This window comes from Lithobates pipiens, unplaced genomic scaffold, assembly GCF_037356315.1.
Source record: "Lithobates pipiens isolate NorthernLeopardFrog02 unplaced genomic scaffold, aLitPip1_a1.2 Scaffold_3, whole genome shotgun sequence".
NCBI lineage: Eukaryota > Metazoa > Chordata > Amphibia > Anura > Ranidae > Lithobates > Lithobates pipiens.
This window is the reverse complement of record NW_027507790.1, coordinates 266,653,635-266,678,278: the sequence shown is the minus strand read 5'-3', so window position 1 is coordinate 266,678,278 and position 24,644 is coordinate 266,653,635. Positions and strand designations below refer to the sequence as shown.

The following is a 24,644-nucleotide window of genomic DNA, read 5'->3' as shown; positions in this document are numbered from 1 at the left end:
GGATTAGGAATAAGTTCAGGTACTTTGGACTGCAAAAATAGAAAGTCTTGTAGAAAAAATCCAGAGACTAGCAAACTTTTCACAGCTGGATTTTACAACCCCCGGATATACCTCCTCTCACTAGGCCTAGCAGCCGGCAGGGTGCTAAGGAAAGTCTCTGCCACAGACTTGAGCATAGAATACTTTAAGAGGAAGTAAACCCTTCCAAACAACTTGGACCTATAGGTAAGCCTAGATTAAGGCTTACCTGTAGGTCCAAGTAATATCTCCTAAACCTATATGGTTTAGGAGATATTTGCCCGAAAATGGGCACCGCTGTCTACGGCGCATGCGCCGTAGACAGCGGCGCGCATGCGCACTAAATGCGGCAAATCCATGAATGGATTTGCCTAATTTGTCAACTCCCGTGCGCATGCGCGGGAGTGACGTCATCGCGGCTTCGCCGCTGTCATTGGTCGGAGCTGCGAGACGCCACCAGCAAGATGGACGCGGCGGACTACAGGGATCAGCGGCGACTTCGCTGGCTCCTGTGTCAGGTAAGTGACACATAATGAGCTACTATGCGATGCATAGTAGTCCATTATGCTTTACCTTTGCAGGGAAAAAAAGAGGAAGTAAACCCATCAGGGTTTACTTCCTCTTTTAGTAAAAGCCTCTACAACAGATTTGAGCATAGAATACTTGAGTAAAAATCTCTGCCACAGACTTGAGTAACTGAGGGACATAGACCAATTTAAAGAGCTATCATACGGTACCAGTATCTCTCAGCCGATCTGGCGATACCGTATGAGTGTAGATCCATGACGTGTCCTTCAACTGAGCCTCCAGGCTCCTTCAGAGAAGCCAGGCTTGCGCATGGCCTTCTCCTAAACAGTCCTCCCCTGGGGTTTCTCCAGTTGCTGGGCCTTTCCCTTAGATGAGACGGCACCGGACCACTTTTGTATCAATGGGCCCCGAGATCCATTCAGGCCTGCCCTTGCAGTTGCGTTGCCTTGGGCTATCCAGCCCCAAGACTTGGAAATGCATGGTTACACACCCCAGGCCGGGAGGGCCATGGGGCTGGTCAGGAGGACCAGAACCAGACTGACAGAGTATCTTCCGGAACGGAACAGAACACCAAAGCACGTGATGTCGGTACCTTAAATACCACCTCCCAGAATGCACAACAAGAGAACACTCCCATTGGGCTGGTTCCGAAAGAAACGTGGCATTCAATACACCCAGCTAGACTGCGGCCAAGGAGAAACCCAGCTGGACTGGCACTGAAACCATAAATTTAGTAAATTAGCCCCAAAACCCAACTATGGTTTCAGGAAAGTTAACTTTGAAAAAACCATAGCTCATGCTCGTCAGGAGCCAGTGCTACATCTGTTTTCACCATAGATTTCTATATGCTTATCTATTAGCTTACCTAGTCATTAAACCTAATGAACCTAATGAAGCTTGTTACTTCAAATTACCCTGATACAGGGAACAGGTTAATTCGTTGATTGTTATCAGAATTACAAAAGTCTAGAGGTTTAAAAATAGAATAGATACCAACTATCTACTATGCTGACTTTTAGCTTCCTTTTTGTATAATTACAAGTGTTTTAGTTGCCATGGAGTCAGGGATATACATCCACTAGTTCTCTCTATTATTAAACTACTTTCAATACTTTTCAGATAACAGTTTTTATACTGCAAGATTACTAATTTTCTTTTGGTTACTTTTTGTGCCGCAGATCTCCCACTACCCCACTACTGTAGATTTTTGAGCAGACGTACCCCAACTAACCCTAGCCTAATTTATGAGCTGTCTACAGACAAAAGCTCTGTCATTAGTATTAGCCCTTGTACACACGGTCGGACATTCTGATGGACAATGTCCGATAGGACCGTGTTGTCGGATAATCCGACAGTGTGTGGGCTCCATCTGACTGTTTCCGTCTGAATATCCGACGGACCAAGTTTTCCAGCTGGACTATAAAATTTTCCGACAACATGATCCGATCAGACTTTATCTAATCATATGTAGAGAATTCCGATCGGACAAAGTGCCACGCATGCTCAGATCAAATTCCTAGACCAAAGCTATCGGCTACTAGCCTGAACGTAGTCCCGTCCTAACGAAATAACATCATCACGTTAAGTACGATTGGATTTTCTGACAACTTTGTCCGACTGTGTGTATGCAACAGTTCCGACGGATTTGGTCGCGGAATGTCCAACCGTGTGTACAAGGGCTTAGACCTAGGTCCATACTTATATAGGCATTGTGTCATAACTCTTCTTACTAATTCTCTACCCTCTCTATAACCCCATAACCCTGCATATACTCTATATATATATATATATATATATATATATATTTTTTTTTTTTTTTTTTGCACACATTTCTTTTTGCCAGAGGATGATAGATGAACTGAAATGCTTTTCGTCAGGTATGGTGATACTTGGAGGGGACTTCAATATCCCATTGAATCCACTCCAGGATACCTCTAATGGTCAAACTTCAATCAGATACAAAACTCTCAAACGCATCAATTCCATGTTAAAGTCTCTAATGTTAATCTACTCCTGGAGATTATTAAACCCCTCTGAGAAAGATTTCACGTATTACTCAAAGATTTCACGTATTACTATAACAAATACTCTAGAATTGATTACATATTCATGACACAAAGAGACCTGGCCTTATTAACAGAAGCTAACATTGGGTTTCAATCTGTTTCTGATCACTGTCCCATTTCTATCACCCTTTCACAACCAGGAGGTTAAACCCTTCTTTACTTCTCAAACCAGATGTGCTCAAGCAGATAACGGAATCCATCAAAAATGACTTTGAATTAAATAGCAATAAAGAGACTTCCCCACTGATAACATGGGAGGGGCGTGGTAAGAGGGGAGTTTATCAAATGGGGTGCACGTCTTAAAAAGGAATATGATCAAACTATCTGCAACTATCTCCCGTTTAGAGTCATTACATAAGCAGACGCTTTCAGTAGCAACCGCCTATGAATTATTAGCGGCGAGCAAAGAGCTACAGATTTTACTTGAAAACAAGACAAGACGTCTAATATTTCTCAAAAAACGACTCTACGACGAGCATGGGAATAAGAGTGGAAAATATCTGGCTAGAGCCCTGAAAGACATCAAAACACTAGAAAATATTAATTGTATCCGTACAGGGAATGGGACGTTAGAATATTCGACAGACAAAATAGCAGCCCAATTTCATGATTTCTATTCAAAATTATATAACCTCCCCTCGAACCACAAACCTAAACACCTATTAGGGGATAGAAATCATATTATTAAAGATTTCTGAAGTAACTTAAAGACCTATATTTCCTCCACTTTTTTTCCTTTTTCCTCAAAGATGTATGGTAATTCCTGTCAATCTCTAACCAACACTTTGCATTAGCAATACACTAGACGAACAGATACCAAGCACACACAAAGACACAGATAAAGCTGTTTAGAAGCTAGCTTTCACCTGTAGTCCCACACCAAACACAAAAAAAAAATGCAAAAGGAAAAAACCAAAAAAACAAACAAATACAAATCCGTTTAACCATGAATTTCTTCATGAGAACACACTCTTATTCAATGCTCTCCTCTCCAATTGCAGGCCACATGGAATTCCTATTGGGACAGGGAGCTTTTTCACACTCACGTGGGGATTTCCACTTTTCCCCCAAAATTGTATGGTTATCCTGTCAATCTGCGGTTATATCACATAACCAGGGATGATCAGTCCCTATCTCGCCAGTGCGCCAATTTGCCCTCTGGTTACAGGTCTTTGAGGATCTGTGCTTACAGGGACTCAGAAACAAAAATACATTAGGTTTTTCGTGGATTCTGTGTAAAAATACCTTCTACACGCCTTTCTGGGGTGCCAAATGAAGTAACTGATAAATACAACCTATTATTATTATCAGTTATGTATTACTTTGTCTAGTCCCTATAGATTAGTTAGCCTATCACTATACGCACATGCTATCGTTAGTACATAGCATACAATCAGAGTACAATACAAGCAATACTTAGCAGGTTCTCGCGGCTGTCCTCATGGTGGAGTGAGAGACAGCTCTCTTTCAAACATTCCCTTTTTACAAACACAAATCATCCAAACCGCATCCTACTGCCAGTCCCAATTGCTTTGAACCAATCAGTGTTCACATGACAGCCCTCCTTATATTACAGACTGTCCTGCCATATTTGGCTTCTGGGGACAGTATTGCAGTCTATGTGCCCTGGGCCGTCTTCATCATCAATCTCTTTGAAGCTTCGTGCACACCAGGTGGGCTGAAGATAACTCCTTTGCTATGCAGATTCTGTTTGGTGCCACATTTCTCTATACCTTTTAAACATGTGGGACTGCAAATATCAATATGGCTGAGTTCGGTTGTGCAAGCAGATGTGTAGAATTTTAGATATATAACATTAATTCATGTTCAATTCCAACAATTTCCTAATCCAAAGTGCCTTACCACCCCTAAATGCACAAGACGCAGCCACTCTAGACACATCAATTCTAGAAACCGAACTGATTCAAGCAATTAAAGAACTCAAACTGGGAAAAAACCCTTGGCCCAAACAGCCTGACCTCTCAGTACTACAAAATGTTTGCCAAAACTTAGAAAATCTTAACGCCGCAGAATATTCCCAAATCCTTTTTACAAGCACATATTACGGTAATCCCAAAGACAAACAAAGATCCAAAAGAGTGTTCAAATTACAGGCCAATCTCACTGCTTAATATTGATATAAAGCTCCTAGCTAAAACAATTGCCACCAGGCTTAGACCCCTCTTACCGAAAATGATTGGCCCAGAACAAGTGGGCTTTATGCCAGGGAGGGAGGCTAGGCACAAAATTTTCAAAGCCCTTAACCTCATCCACAATGCACACTTGGGTAATATCGAGGGCCTTCTGTCTACCGATGTGGAGAAGGCCTTCGATAGAGTGGCTTGGGATTACCTGTTTGCAACTTGTAGACACATTGGCATGAAGGACAACTTGATTTCCTGGATGCAAACCCTTTACCCTTCTCCAACAGCTAAAGTAAAAAGTAACAGCACTCTTTCCAACACAGGCAGTCCCTGGCTTACAAACAAGATAGGGACTGTAGGTTTGTTCTTAAGTTGAATCTGTTTGTAAGTTGGAATAGGTACATTTTTTAAGTGTAGTTACAGCCAAAAAATCTATTTTTAAAATTTTTGGATAACATAGGGAAGGGTTATCACCCCTGAAACATTTGTTTTGCTGTCTATGCCCCTGTTCAGAAGATTTCACCTCACTTTCTGTCCCAATGACATATGGATTTTGAAAATTTTGGGTTGTTAGGGAAACATGCTCTAGTGATAAAGCTTCAGTGGCGATACCTTTTCCCATATTAACTCATACAGGAGTGAATTTCCCTTCCTAGGGGTAGATTTCCTCTCACTTCCTGTTGTCTCCCTCCGTTTGTAAGTCGGATGTTTGTAAGTAGGGGGCCGCCTGTACTATAAAGATTGAAAATGGAACCAGACAGGGATGCCCATTAGCCCCATTATTGTTCATCATTTGATTGGAGCCCTTCATTCATATAGTTAATCAAAAGAAAAATTTTGCCCAGGGTCCAATTAATATTAAAGACGGCCCTGGGCTGAAGTCTTACTGATACCCAATGGGAAAAAGCTAGCATTTTAGCAAATAAATGTTCTATTAGTACCAAACTCCAGGAAACCTCATACAAGATCCTCACTCAGTGGTACACCACCCCAGACAAACTACACTCCTGGTACCCTCAATCTACTAACACTTGCTGGAGATGTAAAGCAGACATTGGTTCTCTCATTCACATTTGGTGGTCGTGTCCTATGATTTCAGACTTTTGGGATAAAAGTATGTGACATGACAAAGAAGATTACTGAGACAAATATTGACTTGTATTCAGCATTCTGCCTTTTAAATATCTCCGCACAACCTATGAGACGTTATAAAAATTCACTTTGGAGACACATGATGAATGCAGCCAAAATTCTCATCCCCAGAGCGTGGAAAACCACATATACACCCACGCTCAAAGATTGTTTTTTTGAGATTAACAATATCCATGCAATGGAAGATACAGCGGCTATTGCTTTTGACCGCCCTAAGTGACACCATAAGGTTTGGAACACCTGGATTGCATTTAGACACTCAGCGGAATATAGCCAGATCACAGAGCCGTAATAATAGCCCCAATTCAGGCTTCATACTAATTCATACTCTGATCATAGAGGTTTCAAAATGACTCCACTAGAGTATGTTATAGATATTTCCTCATAGGTCATTGACATCGGGGCTTAGGGACCTGTCCCCCCCTTTTTTTTTCCTTTCTCCCCCCACCCTTCACTGGTTATTCAATTCTCTCTCTCTCAGATTTATAACAATACTATGTAAACTTACCTGATTATCTGTGTATTATTGCACAATGTAATATGCACAGTTCACCTGTTGTTGCACTTTAAATATTTGTATGCAATGTGCAATTTGTTCTTTCTAAACCACTTAAGGACCAGGCCTCTTTTTCAGATTTGGTGTTTACATGTTTAAAACTGTTTTTTTTTGCTAGAAAATTACTTAGAACGCCCAAACATTTTATATTGTTTTTTTTCTAACACCCTAGAGCAGTGATGGCGAACCTTGGCACTGCAGATGTTTTGGAACTACATTTCCCATGATGCTCAGGCACTCTGCAGCATAGTTGAGCATCATGGGAAATGTAGTTCCAAAACATCTGGGGTGCCAAGGTTCGCCATCACTGCCCTAGAGAATAAAATGGCGGTCATTGAAATACTTTTTTTCACACCGTTTTTGCGCAGCGGTCTTACAAGCGCACTTTTTTTGGAAAAAATTCACTTTTTTGATTAAAAAAATAAGACATCAGTAAAATTAGCCCAATTTTTTTTTATATTGTGAAAGATAATGTTACGCCGAGTAAATTAATACCCAAAATGTCACGCTTCAAAATTGCGCCCGCTCGTGGAATGGCGTCAAACTTTTAGCCTCAAAAGCGACATTTAAAAAATTCTACAGGTTGCATTTTTTGCGTTACAGAGGAGGTCTATGGCTAGAATTATTGCTCTCGCTCTACCGATCGGGGCAATACCTCACATGTGTGGTTTGACCACCGTTTTCATATGCGGGCGCTACTCACGTATGCGCTCGCTTCTGTGCGCAAGCTCGTCGTGACGGGGTGTTTTTAAAAATCTTTTTTTTTTCTTATTTATTTTAATTTATTTTATTTATTTTTACACTGTTTAAAAAAAAAAAAAAATGGATCCCTTTTATTCCTATTACAAGGAATGTAAACATTCCTTGTAATAGAAAAAAGCATGACAGGTCCTCTTAAATATGAGATCTGGGGTTAAAAAGTCCTCAGATCTCATATTTGGACTAAAATGCAAAAAAAAAAAAATGAAAAAATGACATTTAAAAAATATTTACCTCTAAGAGGTATGGGCGGGAGTGACGTCGCTTCCACCCTCCTATGGTATAGAGATGAGTGGGGGCCATCTTAGCCTCCCTCGTCTCCATACCCAGCTAGCAAAAGGACCCGATCGCCTCCGCCGCTACCGACGGCTCCGGTAAGCGGCGGAAGGTGCGGGAGGGCGGCGGGAGGGGGGGTGGCACCTCTCCCGCCGCCGATAGCGGTGATCTCGCTGCGAATGCACTGCGGAGACCATCGTTATCGTACAGCCGACCAGCGCCTGAAGAGATGGATATCTCGGTTGTGGCAGCAGCTGCTTTTAAACAAAAAATAATTCTCTGAGGATCTGAAAAAAAAAGAATTGTTTCTCTACATAAAGGTGGCCTAGGCCAGTGATGGCGAACCTTGGCAATCCAGATGTTTTGGAACTACATTTCCTATGATGCTCATGCATCATGGGGGGGGGGGGGGAAGAAAAAAAAAAGACACACACATGAACTTTAATAGCATCCCAGTCTAATGGGATACACACCCCATACCCCATACACACCCCATACATACCCCATAGGCACGGTCAAATTTTTCCGACGGAAAATGTGCGATCGGATCATGTTGTTGGAAAATCTGATCCTGTGTGGGCTCCATCGGACTTTTTCCGTCGGATTTTCCGACACACAATGTTTAAGAGCAGGATCTAAAATTTTGCGACAACAAAATCCCATCGCATAAATTCCGATCGTGTGTAGACAATTCCAACGGACAAAGTGCCACGCATGCTCAGAATAAAGAATAAAGAGACAAAAGCTATTGGCTACTGGCCCGTTTATAGTCCCGACGTATGTGTTTGATGTCACCTCGTTCAGAACAATCAGATTTTCCGACAACTTTGTGCGACTGTGTGTATGCAACACAAGTTTCGGCCAAAATCCGTCTGAAAAAATCTGACGGATTTTGTGGTCGGAATGTCTGACTTTGTGTATGGGGCATTAGTCCATAGGGTTCAATTTTGAGTTGGCCCTCCCTTTACAGCTATATCTCTTCTGGGAAGGCTGTACACAAGGTTTAGAAGTACACAAGTTTTAGGAGTGTGTCTATGGGAATGTTTGACCATTCTTCCAGAAGTGCATTTGTGAGGTCAGGCACTGATGTTGGACGAGAAGGCCTGGCTCACAGTCCCTGCTCTAATTCATCCCAGGGGTGTTCTATCGGGTTGAGGGCAGGACTCAGTCAAGTTCCTCCACCCTGAACTCGCTCATCCACACTATATTACCAAAAGTATTGGGGCAAATAATTTGGTGGAGGGGTGATTATGGCGTGGGGTTTTTGTTCAGGGGTTGGGTTTGGCCCCCATGGAAAGTGGCTTTTGTGGGGGCACTTTCTCAAGAGAAGGAGCCTGGAGAGGCGGCTTGGGACCCCAGTAGAAGAGGATCGGGGCTGCTCTGTGCAAAACCATTGCACAGAGTAAGTATAACATGTTTATTATTTTAATAATAATAATAAAAAAAAGTTTAATGTCCCTTTAAAACAAAGCCCTCCAGCAGCACACTGTCACCGCTGACAGGGCTTCCCTCTTCAGCTGACTTTCCTTCCAGGTTCGTTGGCTCTGGTCCTTTGAATGGCCGAGCCGCGATGATGTCACTCCCGCGCATGAGTGTGGGAGTCGCGGTTTTTGGCACAGGTATGCCGTTCCTTCAGAGCGCTTGCGTCGGTGATGCCACCGGCTGCTACACAAGTTAATATCTCCTAAGTGGTACAGGTTTAGGAGATATTTACAGTACCTACAAGTAAGTCTTAATAAAACAACATAAACAAATCGACTTTACTACCACTTTAATTCAAATAGGATAGAAAGGAGGCACCCTGTCCTAAACTGTCCAGCAGGGACTTCCAAACAATCTGTTTAAAAACCCAAGGAAAGGGAAGCACAACAAGGAAGAAGAGCAATCTGTAAATAAGGAGGACGTTGTTCCTGGTTTTGATTGTTGGGCATTTTCAAGTTGGGCATCCCATATTCTCTTACCCCACCTGAGATATTACCCCCAAAATGAAACAACAAAAACAAGTGGGCAACTGGATGCAAAAAGGAAATTCTATGTGACTGGCTGCGCAGCAGTGGGCAACCCTGACATCAGCAACTCCTACGGGGGTAGTGCTACATATATAAGGCCTGCATAGCTGAGCCAATTAAGCCTGCAAAGCCAAATTTAAGGAGGACCTCTCACAAGTGTAATGAACTTAATCGAATGCCTTCTTCACATCCAGGGAAAGAAGCAGAGAAGGCACCTGACTGGCCTCCACCCAATGTGATAAGTTTAAAAATTGCCCAATTCCATCCAAGTCATGGTGGCCTTTTACAAACCACATTTGGTCAGCTATAGGTGAATGCCATATAGACAGACAGTGATTCAGGCAAATAGGGTTGAGCAGGGACTCCCATTGTCTAGTGCCATTGGTAATATTAAAAGCTGTAGATAACTGGCTTGATTTGAAGTACCTGGCACAAGGAAAGGAATATAAAGCCTGACTCCCTGAACCAATTAGGCCTGTGAGGGGATGAGCCGAACACCCCCCGGTTCGGTTCGCACCAGAACTTTCGAACGGACCGCAAATTCGAACGAACGTTAGAACCCCATTGCAGTCTATGGGACTCGAACGTTCGAAATGAAAAGTGCTAATTTTAACGGCTAATATGCAAGATACTGTCCTAAAAAGGGTTTGGGGACCTGGCTCCTGCCCCAGGGGACATGGGTCAATGCCTAAAATGTTTTTAAAAATGGCCGTTTTGGCAGGAGCACTGATTTTAATGACGATTAAAGTGAAAAAAAAAAGTGAAATATTCCTTTAAATATGGTGCCTGGGGGGTGTCTGTAGGATGCCTGTGAAGTGCCACGTGTTTCCCGTGTTTAGAACAGTCCCTGCACAAAATGACATTAAACAGAAATAACACCATTTAAAACTGCTTGCGGTTTTAATCTTATATCTGGTTCCTGCAATATGGTTGAAAATCATTGAGAAAAATGGCATGGGTAGCCCTCCCTGCCCATTACCAGCCCCTTTAGGTCTTGTACGCATATTAAGGGGAACCCTGTACCCATATTAAAAAAAGGAAATGCGTGTGGCCCCCAGGCCCTATATACTCAGAACAGCAGTATACAGGCGGTGCAAACAAGACAGGGACTGTGTAGGTTTGTTGTGTTAAGTTGAATCTGTTTGTAATTTTCAACTGGTACATTTTTAAAGTGTAGCTCCAGTCAAAAAAACTATTTTTAAGCTTTTTGGAAAACATAGGGAAGGGTTATCACCCCTGTATAATTTGTTTTGTCGTCCATCTTTTTTCATCTCACTTGCTGTTGTCTCCTTCCGTTTGCAAGTAGGAGATGTTTGTAAATTGGATGTTTGAAAGTAGGGGCCTGCCCTATATGCTCTGCAGAAATGGCGGAACAAGGTGTTGGTTTTGCCACAACATTGTAAGCCCTCAAAGTGACTCTTGGTGGGCGCTGGAGCGCCCTGCTGTGAACGATTATATCAAGAATTGTAATTACATGCCATTGTTGAACAGTGGTAGAAAAAATGACCTTTGGTGGTTGTGGTGCTGGTGCCACAACACTATAAGTCCTCACCGTTACTCTGGGTGGGCACAGGAAGGGGCCCTCCTGTGAAATATTATATCAAGAATTGTAATTACATGTCCCTGTTAAACAGGGGCAGAAAAATTGGGCCTTAGGCACTGGTGCTGGTGCCACCACACTGCAACCTCTGCCATATACTCTAGTTTTATTGCAGGAATTAGCCCTGCTGCAAAGCATTGCATCAAAAATTGTACTTAAACGCCCCTGTTAAACAGGGGCAGAAAAATTGGGCCTTAGGCACTGGTGCTGGTGCCACCACACTGAAACCTCTGCCATATACTCTAGTTTAATGCAGGAATTAGCCCTGCTGCAAAGCATTGCATCAAAAATTGTACTTAAACGCCCCTGTTAAACAGGGGCAGAAAAATTGGGCCTTAGGCACTGGTGCTGGTGCCACCACACTGCAACCTCTGCCATATACTCTAGTTTTATTGCAGGAATTAGCCCTTCTGCAAAGCATTGCATCAAAAATTGTACTTAAACGCCCCTGTTAAACAGGGGCAGAAAAATTGGGCCTTAGGCACTGATGCTGGTGCCACCACACTGCAACCTCTGCCATATACTCTAGTTTTAATGCAGGAATTAGCCCTGCTGCAAAGCATTGCATCAAAAATTTTACTTAAACGCCCCTGTTAAACAGGGGCAGAAAAATTGGGCTGATGGCATCAACCAGAACCAGAAATGTTCTTCCAACATATCAGCGGAGGAGGAAGAGGATAGACAATCAACATAACAGGACAGTCACTCAGCATCAGCATAGGCAGTCTTGAAGGGATGTGGTATTTCAAAAAAAATTATTCGGTTACATAAGCTTCAGGTGCTTGGTAGCTGTGGGTGATCCAAGACTGATTCATCTTGATGAAGGTCAGTCGATCAACTGATTCGGTGGACAGGCGCACCCTGTGATCGGTAACAAAGCCACCAGCAGCACTGAGGGTGCGTTCCGAAAGAACGCTGGATGCAGGACAGGCCAGTAGCTCAATTGCATACTGTGCAAGCTCTGGCCAGTGATCCATCCTCAAGACCCAGTAAGCCAGAGGATTTTCGGTGGGAAAGGTGTCCAAGTCTGACCTTGCCCCTAGGTATTCCTGCACCATGTAAATCAGACACTGGCGATGGGTGCTGGAACCGATCATACCTTGGGGCTGCGGACTAAAAAATTGTCTGAAAGCATCAGTCAGACAGCCACCTTCTCCACCGCTCCTTCTGACCGATGCCTCAGCAACACGTTGTCCAGGACCAGGAGTTTGTAACCTCCCAGTCTCTGGGAACGCGTTGCACACACCTTTCTGCAAGGCCTCCCGGAGATGTCTCATCCTCTGCTCCCTCTGCGATGGCAAGATAAGGTCGGCAACCTTACCCTTGTACCGTGGATCAAGGAGAGTGGCCAGCCAGTAATGGTCCCTCTCCTTGATCCGAAGAATACGAGGATCCTTCCGCAGGCTCAGGGAGGCCATGCAGCGTAGGTTAGCTGAGGCATTCGTTCCGGAGTCCTCTGGGTCACTAAGGGCAACATGATCCACAGCTACCTCCTCCCAGCCACGTACAAGTCCACGTGTTTCTTGGGACTGTAAATCATCCCTACAAGACTGCTGCTGCTGCTGCTGATGCTGATGCTGAGTGCCAGCCTCCACCTCCATGCTGACACAATCATCCTCCTCTTCCTCCTCCTCATCCTCTTCCTGTGTGATGGGTGGCACAGCAGGAACACTGTCTGGATAAAGGGGGCCTTGAGAGGCAAGGAAGTCCTCCTCTTCCTGCCTCTGTTCTGCCTCAAGTGCCCTGTCCATTATTCCACGCAGCGTATGCTCTAAGAGGTGGACAAGAGGTACAGTGTCACTGATGCATGCACTGTCACTGCTCACCATCCTTGTGGCCTCCTCAAACAGTGACAGGACAGTGCATGCATCCCTGATCATGCCCCACTGGCGTGGTGAGAAAAACCGAGCTCCCCCTGACCCTGTCCTGGTGCCGTAGTCGCACAGGTACTCATTGATGGCCCTCTGCTGCGTGTGCAGCCGCTGCAGCATGGCCAATGTTGAGTTCCATCTGGTGGGCATGTCACATATAAGGCGGTTCTTGGGCAGGTTCAACTCCTTTTGGAGCTCAGCCAGCCGAGCACAGGCATTAAATGATCGGCGGAAATGCACACAGACTTTCCTGGCCTGCTTCAGGACATCCTGTAAGCCGGGGTACCTGCCCAAGAACCGCTGCACCACCAGGTTAAGGACGTGAGCTACACAGGGCACATGGGTCAGTTGTCCCTGTCGGAGGGCGGAGAGGAGGTTGGTGCCATTGTCGCAAACCACCATTCCTGGCTTAAGCTGGCGTGGCGTCAACCACCTCTCGGCCTGCCCCTGCAGAGCTCACAAAACATCCGCCCCAGTGTGGCTCCTGTCCGCCAAACAAACCAGCGCAAGCACGGCATGGCATCGTTTTGCCTGCGTACTTGCGTAGCCCCTGGAACGCCTACGGAGCACCGCTGGTTCTGAGGACAGAGCACTGGAAGAGGCCATGGAGGAAGAAGAAGAGGAGGGGGTGGAGGAGAGAGGTGTGTCACAACCAATAGTAGCATTTTGGAGGCGTGGTGGCGGAACAACCTCCAACACTACTGCACCTTGTCCTGCATCCTTCCCAGCAGCCAGAAGAGTGACCCAATGGGCTGTGAAAGACAGGTAACGTCCCTGTCCATGCCTGCTGGACCATGAGTCAGCGGTAATATGCACCTTACCCCTGACCGCCCTGTCCAGCGAGGCAAGGACATTGCCTTCCACATGCCGGTAGAGAGCCGGAATCGCCTTCCGTGAGAAAAAGTGGCGTTTGGGGACCTGCCACTGAGGAACCGCACATTGTACAAACTCACGGAAGGGGGCCGAGTCTACCAACTGAAAAGGCAGCAGTTGAAGTGCTAGCAATTTAGCCAAGCTAGCATTCAACCGCTGGGCATGTGGATGGCTGGGAGTAAACTTCTTCCGCCGGTCCAGCAGCTGGGGCAGGGACATTTGCCTGCTATAATCGGACGTGGGTGTACCGCTAGCAGAGTTCCCGGAAGCACTTGGCTGTGACACACCTAATTCTACACCTTCATTCCTCTCAGAGCAGGTTTCAGAGAGGACTGAAGGTCTAGTGGGGTTGGAGATGCCAGCTGATGAGGAGCAAGGAGAGGTCCGCTTTGTTCTTTGGTGTGGGTCTTTGAGGTACGCTTGCCAACGAGCTGCATGGCAGGTCAACATATGTCTGGTCAAGCATGTGGTGCCCAACCGGCTGATGTTTTGGCCACGTGAGATACGCTTGAGACATATGTTGCAAATAGCAGCGGTGCGATCTGATGCACTCGTCTCAAAAAAGGCCCACACCAAAGAACTTTTAGAATAACGCGCAGAGGCAGCGCTCTGCACAGGCGGAGCTCTGCGGTGTGATTCAGTCGGTGTGCTGCCCCTAAGCTGGCCCCCGGAGGGCATCCTGCCTCGTTGGACATGTGCCTCCTCCTCCTCCTCCTCCTCCCTCCTTCCAGGCACCCACGTGGAGTCAGTGCCCTCATCATCCCCTCCCTCTTCATCGCTGTAGCAAACCTGGCAGTATGCTGCAGCTTGTGGAACATGACTGCCAGATTGCTGTCCTTCTTGAGCATCCCCTCTCTCTGCGCTCACGCTACTGCCTTCCTCTAGCTGAGTGTCATCATCAGAGCCCACAAAACACTGGGCATCCTCCTGGAGCATGTACCCAACACTGTGCTCAAAGAGTTCAGGAGACTCCTCAGGAGGACGTGGTGGGTCTAGGGAAGGAGTCACTGATGATGACATTGAGAGGAGGGAAGACGATGCGTTGGCAGCTGCTTTGCTACTACCCTGAGACTGGGTGAGAGAGGATGAGGAGGATGAAGAGGGCTTGGTCATCCACTCTACCAAATCGTTGGCATGTTGCGGTTCAACATGTCCAGCTGCCGAAAAGAAGGACAAGCATGTCCCATGGCCACGTGCTGATGACAATGCACCGCGTCCACGACCAGCACTGTTGTCTCTAGACACAGAGCCTGCTTGCCCTCTTTTATCGGCTCGCGCCTGTCTGCCTCTCCTTGCTGGCCTTCCAGACATGGTAATGGCCTGAAGGGAGTTGGGTAAAACAGCAGTTGGGTAGTTTATATTGTGCTGGAGGCACACAACACCCACTAACTCCTGCAGATGCCTTTTTTTTATAGAACACCAGAGATGAATGAATGAATGAATGAAATACTTATATAGCGCACAATGCGAACTGAATCGCCTCTAGGCGCTGTGGCGAGCTTTGATCATCTGCTAAAAGAGGAAGGTCTTGAGTTTTTTCCTAAAAGCCAGGTGATTTTCTTCCAGGCGGATGTTGATTGGCGATAAAGATAAAGATAAAGGGGTATATACAGATGTATACTGTGCTGTGCTGGAGGCACACATCTCCTAACACTACTGACTGCAAGCTCTATTATTGAAGATAGATCACTAGCTATATAGGCAAGGTGAATATTGCGGTGTATACTGCGGTCAGGGCACGCAGACAATAACCAGAAAACAGCAGAGATAAAGGGGTATATACAGATGTATACTGTGCTGTGCTGGAGGCACACACAACTTCCAATAACTCCTGCAGGTGGCAATTGGGCTCAAATAGAGAACAGCTATGTAGGTGGATGTAGCGGTATGTACTGGGTACAGAGCACGCAGACAGCACGCACTATCTCCTAACACTACTGACTGCAAGCTCTATTATTAAAGATAGATCACTAGCTATATAGGTGAGGTGAATATAGAGGTGTATACTGCGGTCAGGGCACGCAGACAATAACCAGAAAATAGCAGAGATAAAGGGGTATATACAGATGTATACTGTGCTGTGCTTGAGGCACACACAACTTCCAATAACTCCTGCAGATGGCAATTGGGCTCAAATAGAGAACAGCTATGTAGGTGGATATAGCGGTATGTACTGGGTACAGAGCACGCAGACAGCATGCACTATCTCCTAACACTACTGACTGCAAGCTCTATTATTAAAGATAGATCACTAGCTATATAGGTGAGGTGAATATAGTGGTGTATACTGCGGTCAGGGCACGCAGACAATAACCACTACACAACAGCAAGATAGAAAATCTGCCGAAAACGATCGGTGTGTACTGTGTTGAAGGTACACAGAACACCCACTGCTTCAGACGCCAACACACTACACGAGGCCGCCGCAACGGCGGCCTTATATAGTGTGGGGCGTGCACTACACAGCCTGAGCTATGATTGGCCACAGGCATCCTGCCTGTGGCCAATCATGGCTCTCCTCGCTGCTGGCGCTGCGATTGGCCAAGCATGCGGGGTCAGAGTGCATGCTTGGCCAATCATGAGCCAGCAATGCACTGCGCTATCGCAGTGCATTGTGGGCCGTGAGCGCCACGCGAAGTTGACGTGAACGGACCAAAGTGTTCGGATTTCGCCGAACGGACGAACAGCCAATGTTCGAGTCGAACGTACTTCGACTCGAACACGAAGTTCATCCCTACCTGTGAGGACAAATTTAGGGAGAACCTCTCAGATGTATCCCCCCTGATGGTCAAATGTCTTCTCCATATCCAGGGAAGGCAGCAGAGGAGATATCTGACTAGCCTATAACCAAAGCAATAATTAAAAATAAATCCCAATTCCATCTGGGGTATGGTGGCCTTTTACAAACTCCACTTGGTCCAGATTGATCAGCTATAGGAGAATGCCACCTAGACGGATAGTAATGAGCTAGGCATTCATTTGAATATCTACATTGAGCAATGGCATTGGTCTGTAATTAGCAGGGAGTGTCTGAGCTTTGCCTGGTTTAGAAATAGTAACTATTAAAGCTTCTAAAGCTTCATTTGGAAAGGTACCAGAGTGGGCAGTTGTGTTATAAACAACTTGTAAATAGGTTGACTGTAGTTCATTGTAATCTTTAAAGTATGCAATGCCAAAACCATCTGGTCCAGGGGATTTGTGTAAAGGAAGGTTCTGGAGAGCTGCGTGGATCACTTGAGCGTCTGTGGCACAGAGAGGGGTGAGGAAAGCGAGGTAAGTTGGCCAGGGGATATTTTAGGCAATTTGTGTTTCTCCTGTAAAGCTTGAGCATCTTGGGTGGATGGAATAGGGTTATGTAATTATGTGTGGATGTTGTGGAGTTCTAAGTAGAGTTTTGTAAAGCAATTCACTCTATGTTGGGAATTAGTTGTTTTGTTGGCCTGTAAGTGACATGATAAACACAGACACAAAGAGACACAAATCTACACAACATTTTTAAACTTTAACCTAAACCATCACTTCCCTTAACTAGGAATAGAAACTAGCTGACTGCATTGTAGAAGCCCCACTGTCGTTGCTCATGTGATTAAGATCCTCCTAACAATGCTTACAGCGCTGGTTGCCATCAAGCTAGTACTGTACAATGTGAGGATATACAGGGGCTGCTACAACATTGCGATGGATAGACAATTTAGTACGTGATGCACTACAAAGGTAATCCAGATCAGAAGATCCTACAATAATTTTCTGACGGCATTTAGAAATTTGCAAAGAAGGAAGGAGACTGGCAGAGGAACTGGACAGCTCTGACTCTTCATCCAGACAGCAAAGGTTGGTAAACTGTAAATATACATGGCCCCATGCTATTCACCCTCTACTCAAAATACAATTAAAGCTGATGTATGATGTGTATTGCATACTTACATTGGTCCAGCTTGGCTGATCCCTGTGGGTGGATCCTAATTATCTCACAGGTCTCAGATAGGTTGTTTGGCATGAGTTCCATTCACAGGACACCGTGCATTTTTCTTGAATGAATGCAAATCGTTCGCTGATTGGACAAGAATAAGCGGCCGGGTGGTGACATCACAATCTCCATCTTGTGACATCACAATCTCCATCTCATGCAATCAGACAATGCTTTGCATTCATTAAGGCATTCTGTGTATAGCAACCATGCTGAGTGACTGACCTGAGACCCATAAGACAGTGAGGATCCACGGGGATTAGCCAGGTATGGGATATCCAAGCTGGACCAATGTAAATATGCAAGTATGGATAAGTATCAATGTTGGTATCAGTAGATGGATGGAAATTTGGCTTGTCCCTGCCAAACCGGACCAATTCCAATCCATCTATGTCCAGCTTTAGAACCCCAGGCTTAGGGAGCTCATAAGGAACTGCAGGACATAGCCTTGGTTCACTGGCTAATTATGCAGCTTGGAACTCTTGGTGGAGTCTCAAAAGATGTAGATGTGCTTTATAGTGAATGTGTAATGATTTCCCCTTTTTCTTCATGTGTGGCCCTTCAGCTTGATATGGAAATTTACCAATTTCCAGGAAGTGGGTCTTATGAGTATAGAACCTTGCTCTCAATGGAGTCAATGGTTAAGAGTACTGAGTATTTGTAGAAGGAATGGTAAGGTTTGCCGGACTTCCTGGGAGCCCGGCCATTACACATAAACATTCCAAAGTCAGGGCTGGTGGCACACAGATGAAGTGCAGGCAGAAAAATGGGAGTCAAAACCCAGAGGAAAAGCTGAATCATTAGCAGGATAGCACATCAGGCAACAGCCACAAGATAACTTCTCCAAGATCCAGGCAGGACTAAGAGGCACCTGGTGCAGTCACCATACAAGGAGCATGATCTGTGCTTGCCTTCCCATTGCTTACACTATTAATATGTACTGTGGATTGCCCAGAGCAAGTAGAAGCAGCAATGGAGGAAAATTAAAGATGCCGGCCATTGCAGGGACAGTGAAGTTCGGTGGATGAGCAACGTACAGGCAGAGTACGGTGGGCAAGTAGTGGCCATCAACCTATAATAGTTTTTTGCAATTGAAATGTATCTGATTTTGCTTTTAATAGAGTAGTGCAACCTTTCTCTGGTAGGGTTCTTCCAGAGGTTGCTATGGTTTCCTTGAGCAATAAGAAATTTCTACCTCTCAGATAAGAAACCATGGATTCTAATGATGTTTTTAGCAATCTGTAAGGAGCATTCTTCCCACTAATCGCCAATGCGAAGAGCATTCTTCCCATAATTCAGCATTGTAAGGAGCATACTCTTAATGATCACTGATGTAAGGAGCATTCTTCCCATTAATCACCGATGTAATGAGCATTCTTCCCGTTAATCACAGATGTGAGGAGCATACTAGCAATGATCACTGATGTAAGGAGCATTCTTCCCATTAATCACAGATGTGAGGAGCATACTACCGATGATCACTGATGTGAGGAGCATTCTTCCCAACTGACCACTAGTGGAACAGGCATTCTTCCCAACGACCTCCAATATAAGGTCCCTTCTTCACATTTAACATATAAGCAGCATACTTCACAGGGACCACCAATGTAAGAAGCATTCTTCCCTCTGACCACCAATGAAAGGATCATTCTTTCCATTAGTCACCAATCTGAGGAACATTTTTTACAATGACCACTAATGTAAGGAGCATTTTTCCCAAATGACCATCAATGTAAGGGGGACCTTCTCCCAAGTATTTCACTGATCTCTAATGTAACGGCACTTCTGCATGTGCCACCAATGTAAGGAGCATTCTTGTGAGGAAGCACAACTTTCACTGTTTGCATTTCTTCTTTGGCCATTATTTTTATTAGTTTAATTTTATTATTCTTACTGAAAATAATTTTGTCATCTGGAGCAGCTTACATTATGGTCCATAGCAACACAACCTGAGCTGTAGATATGCTAATTATTGCAGGGGATGCTTAAAACCTGAAAGTAAATTCAAGGTTTTGGAGTAAGAAATAATTAAAACTCTTGTAAAAAAAATTTTTTGCTGCCTATATCCCTCAGTACTCCTCTCAAGAGTCTGTAGACCTGATGTAAGCAGAGGGCTGGCTCTTCTGAGGAGTTGTGGAAATATCAAGAGGCCTTGATGGGTGGGTGCCAGTCTGGAGGAGTGGGCGGTCCTAGGCAGGCTGTATTTGCATGCAGATCACCCTAGGTCAGTGATGGCGAACCTTAGCACCCCAGATGTTTTGGAACTACATTTCCCATGATGCTCCATTACACTGCAAAGTGCATGAGGATCATGGGAAATGTAGTTCCAAAACATCTGGGGTGCCAAGGTTCGCCATCACTGCCCTAGGTAATGTCCACAGTGTGCTACTAACTCCCTTTGCATTGTCATGTCCGCAGCACCCAAATCAGGGTGACAACGTTGCTTCTGCAATAAGAACCTGCAGGAGCCCCGTTGTCACCCTATTAAAGGTTGACCAGTTAAAATTTAACAAAATAATTAAAAACAAAGAATACTTCACACAACAATACAGGAATCAGATAGCATACATGTATTTGTTTTTATTTGCCTTTAAAAATAAATCTTCATAATGGAATACACTGATCAGCCATAATCTTCTCGTTCAATGTTTTTATTAAGGTTTTTCATGAGAAGTACATATCAATCAGTAGGCTTCTACATGGGAAACAGTCAATGAATAATAAATTAATTTTATTATTCTATGAATTATTATATGAATAATAAAAATGAATATAGCTGTTGCTGTATGATTAACAAAACTCATATCTGAAAACAAGACTTATAATAAAGCAGATCCACTTAAAGAGCCAGAATTAGAACTCTTAAAGTGTTGGCATATTTAACCACTTACAGACCGGACCATTTTGCTGGCTTAAGACCAGACCACTTTTTGCGATTCAGCACTGCGTTGCTTTAACTGACAATTGCGCAGTCATGTGACGTGGCTCCCAAACAAAATTGACATCCTTTTTTTCCCACAAATAGAGCTTTCTTTTGGTGGTATTTGATCACCCCTGCGGTTTTTATTTTTTGCGCTATAAACAAAAATAGAACGCATTATTTTTTACTTTTTGTTATAATAAATATCCCCCAAAAATATATAAAAAAAAAAAATTTCCCTCAGTTTAGGCCGATACGTATTCTTCTACATATTTTTGGTAAAAAAAAAAAATCGCAATAAGCGATTATTGATTGGTTTGCGCAAAAGTTATAGCGTTTACAAAATAGGGGATAGTTTTATGGCATTTTTATTAATAATTTTTTTTTACTAGTAATGCCGGCGATCAGCGATTTTTATTGGGACTGCAACATTATGGTGGACACATCGGACATTTTTGACACATTTTTGGCACCATTGTCATATATACAGCAATCACTGCTATACAAATGCAGTGATTCCTGTGTAAATGACACTGGCAGTGAAGGAGTTAACCAGTAGGTGGCAGTATAGGGGTTAAGTGTTCTTGAGGGCGTGTTACTAACTGTTGGGGGCTGGGCTTTCTTTTAGTGAACACTGATCTCTGCTCCAATCACATGGAGCAGAGATCAGCGTCACTTGTTGCTAGGCAGAACGGGGAGATGCTGTTTACAATGGCATCTCCCAGTTCAGCCGCCCCGTGAGACGATCGTGGGTATGCCCACGGAAATTGAGTCCGCGGGACCCGCGACCGGACTCACGGGGGTCCCGGCCAGCGGCGCGATCGCGATGGCAGGGCGGCATTTAAGATTGGACGTACCTGTATGCCAATATGCCTGCCCGTGCTATTCTGCGTAGCCGCAGACCAGTGAGGGGGCTCATGGTAACCTGTGTCTGCAGCCAACAGAGCCTACAATGGGCATGTGAGCATCACAACTGGACCACAGAGCTATGGAAGAAAGTGGCCTGGTCTGAGGAATCACTATCATCAGATGCATGTGCGTGCGTCACTTGGGGAAGAGATGGCCCAGGATACAGTATAGTAGGAAGACAGGCAGGTGGAGGCAGTGTGATGTTTGGTCAATGTTCTTCTGGGAAACCTTGGGTCCTGCCATTCATGTGGAAGGTACTTGACTTGTACCACCTACCTGAACACTGTTGGTGGCCAAGTACACCCCTTTATGTGTATTCAACAGAAATCCCTGATGGCAGTCGCCTATTTGAAGTTTTGACTTGGCCTTCAAAATCTCCAGATCTCAGTCCAATTGAGCATCTGCGGGATTTGCTGGAAAAACAAGTCCGATCCACGGTGGCCCCACCTCACATCTTACAGGATTTAAAGAGGAAGTAAACCCTGATGGGTTTTACTTCCTCTTTGTTCCCCTGCAAAGTAAAAGCATAATGGGCTAGTATGCATAGAATACTAGCCCATTATGTTGCACTTACCTGAAAACAAAGCCCGCAATGTCCCCGCTGGTGGAAGAATCCATCTTCACACCTCTTCCTTCTGGGGCTGCGGACTCTAGCTCTGTGACTGTCCGGAATCGTGTGACGTCACTCCCACGCATGTGTATGGAAGCTGGTGGTCACGGCACGGACCCTGTAGAAACGGCACGAATGCGCCGATAATGTGCAGGTTTAGGTGGAATTTCCAGTCTTATTATAGGCTTACCTGTAGTGAAAAGTGGTCTGTAAGGGTTTAAAACCACTTTAAAGGATCTGCTACTGACAGCTTGGTGTCAGATACCACAGCATACCTGCAGAGGCAGGGCCGGTGCGACCACTAGGCAAACTAGGCATCCGCCTAGGGCTCCCAGCCACTGGTGTTCCTACTCTCTTTTTTCTGCAGCAAGCAACTAATGCTGCGTACACACGGTCGAACTGTTTGACGTACTTAGTCCATTGAAACACATTTCAGCGGACAATCCGCTCGTGTGTGGGCTTCAGCTGACTTTTTCAGCGTGCAGTCCAGAGTACTAAGATTTTCGGTTTTTCCAAAAATCTGTCCGTCGTACTTTGGTTTCAGCGGATAATACAGTCATCAGTATGCTAGTTCGACGGACTAAGAATGGCGCATGCCCAGAAAGGATTTACACGGCGGAAGGGTGCTTTGCTGTGTCTTGGACTTCCTATTTCTAGTCCCGTCGTACGTGCTGTACACGTCATCGCGCAAGCTTTCGACGGACTGTTTGTGTATACGTGTGTGGTCAAGTCCGTTCAGTGGAAAGTACGCCGGATTGTCCGTCGGATTGTATGACGGACTAAGTACGCCATACAATCCGCTCGTGTGTACGCGGCATAAGTCTCAGAATCAGCAGGCAGCTCCCGCTCCATTCGCACATAGTGTCAGAGGCAGAGGACTGTGTCTGTGTCCCGACTCCCGAATAAATGGAAGCAAGCAAACATTCATTGATGGGCGCTGGTAGGCTGCATTGATGGGTGCTGGAAGGCTGCATTGATGGGTGCTGATAGACTGCATTTGATGGGCACTGGTGAGGCAGAATTTATGGGCGCTGATAGGCTGCATTTGATGGGCGCTGGTGAGGCTGAATTTGATGGGCACTGGTGAGGCTGAATTTGATGGGCACTGGTGAATCTGCATTTGATGAGTGCTGGTAGGCTGCATTGATGGGCACTGATAGGCTGTATTTGATGGGTGCTGGTGAGGCTACATTGATGGACGCTGGTGAGGCTACATTTGATGGGCGCTGGTGAGGCTGCATTTTATGGGCACTGGTGAGGCTGCATTGATGGGCGCAGGTGACGCTGAATTTGATGGGCGCTGGTGAGGCTGCCTTTGATGGGCTCAGGTAAGCTGCATTGATGGGTGCTGGTGAGGCTGCATTTGATGCGCGCTGGTGAGGCTGCATTGATGGGCACTGATAGGCTTCATTTGATGGGCGCTGGTGAGGCTGCATGGATGGATGCTGGTGAGGCTGCATTTGATGTGCGCTGGTGAGGCTGCAGTGATGGGCGCTGGTGAGGCTGCATTTGGTGGGCACTGGTGAGTCTGCATTTGATGTGCACTGGTAGGCTGCATCGATGGGCGCTGGTAGGCTGCATCGATGGGCGCTGGTGAGGGTGCATTTGATGGGCGCTGATGGGCTAACTTTGATGGGTGCTGGTGAGGGTGCATTTGAGAGACGCTTCATTAAAAAGGTGTGGTATGCATATGCAGGGCAACGGGGGTGGAGTCAGGGGTGGAGCCAAGGGGGGCAGCAAAATGAGGCTTCGCCTAGGGTGTCAAAAATTCTTGCACCAGCCCTGTTCAGAGGTCTTATGAAGTCGATGCCTCAATGGGTCAGGGCTCTTTTGGTGGAAAAAGGGGGATCTACTCCATGTTAGGTGGTTGCTCATAAAGTATAAAGTTATGGCTGACTGGTGTAAGTTAATATATACAGGTCTAGGTGAGGATGTATAACATACTTATTACATGTAAGAAAAATTCTGAAGCTCATAAAGAAATAAAAGTGCACTAACTTGTTACAAGGTATCTCTCCTCTTGTGTCCTTCCACTTTATAGTGTGTACACAGTCACGTAACAAGCAATAAAATGTCTGATTTCTTTCTCCTATCTGGGGACAAATGTTTGCTGAGCCATTTCTTATTGTACACTCACAATGATGAAAGTTATTATAGATCACTCAATTTGCTGTAACTAGTTGGCTGGTTTGACAATATCCTTAAAAGGGCCCTGTCACCACACCATTCAATTCAACTAAATCTTCTCATAAGAATATACTGTATGCCCATTTAAATATATTTTATTCTTCTTCTATTACCTGTAAAGTTCCCCCCTTGTGTAGACATCCACAAGCCCCAAGACTGCTGTTGGATGCGGCCATCTTGGATGTAATGGATGCGGCTA

General features: G+C 45.2%; 1 protein-coding gene across 1 annotated transcript in view; it reads left to right on the top strand.

Moving 5' to 3' along the window:
• Positions 1–17,480: 17,480 nt before the first annotated feature.
• The window catches only part of LOC143941130 (aquaporin-7-like), a 90,576-nt gene continuing 83,412 nt past the window's right edge, over positions 17,481–24,644 (top strand). Inside the window, exon 1 of the mRNA XM_077463116.1 lies at positions 17,481–17,683. The gene's annotated coding sequence lies outside the window, so the exon portion shown is untranslated. The remainder of the gene's footprint in view (positions 17,684–24,644) is intronic.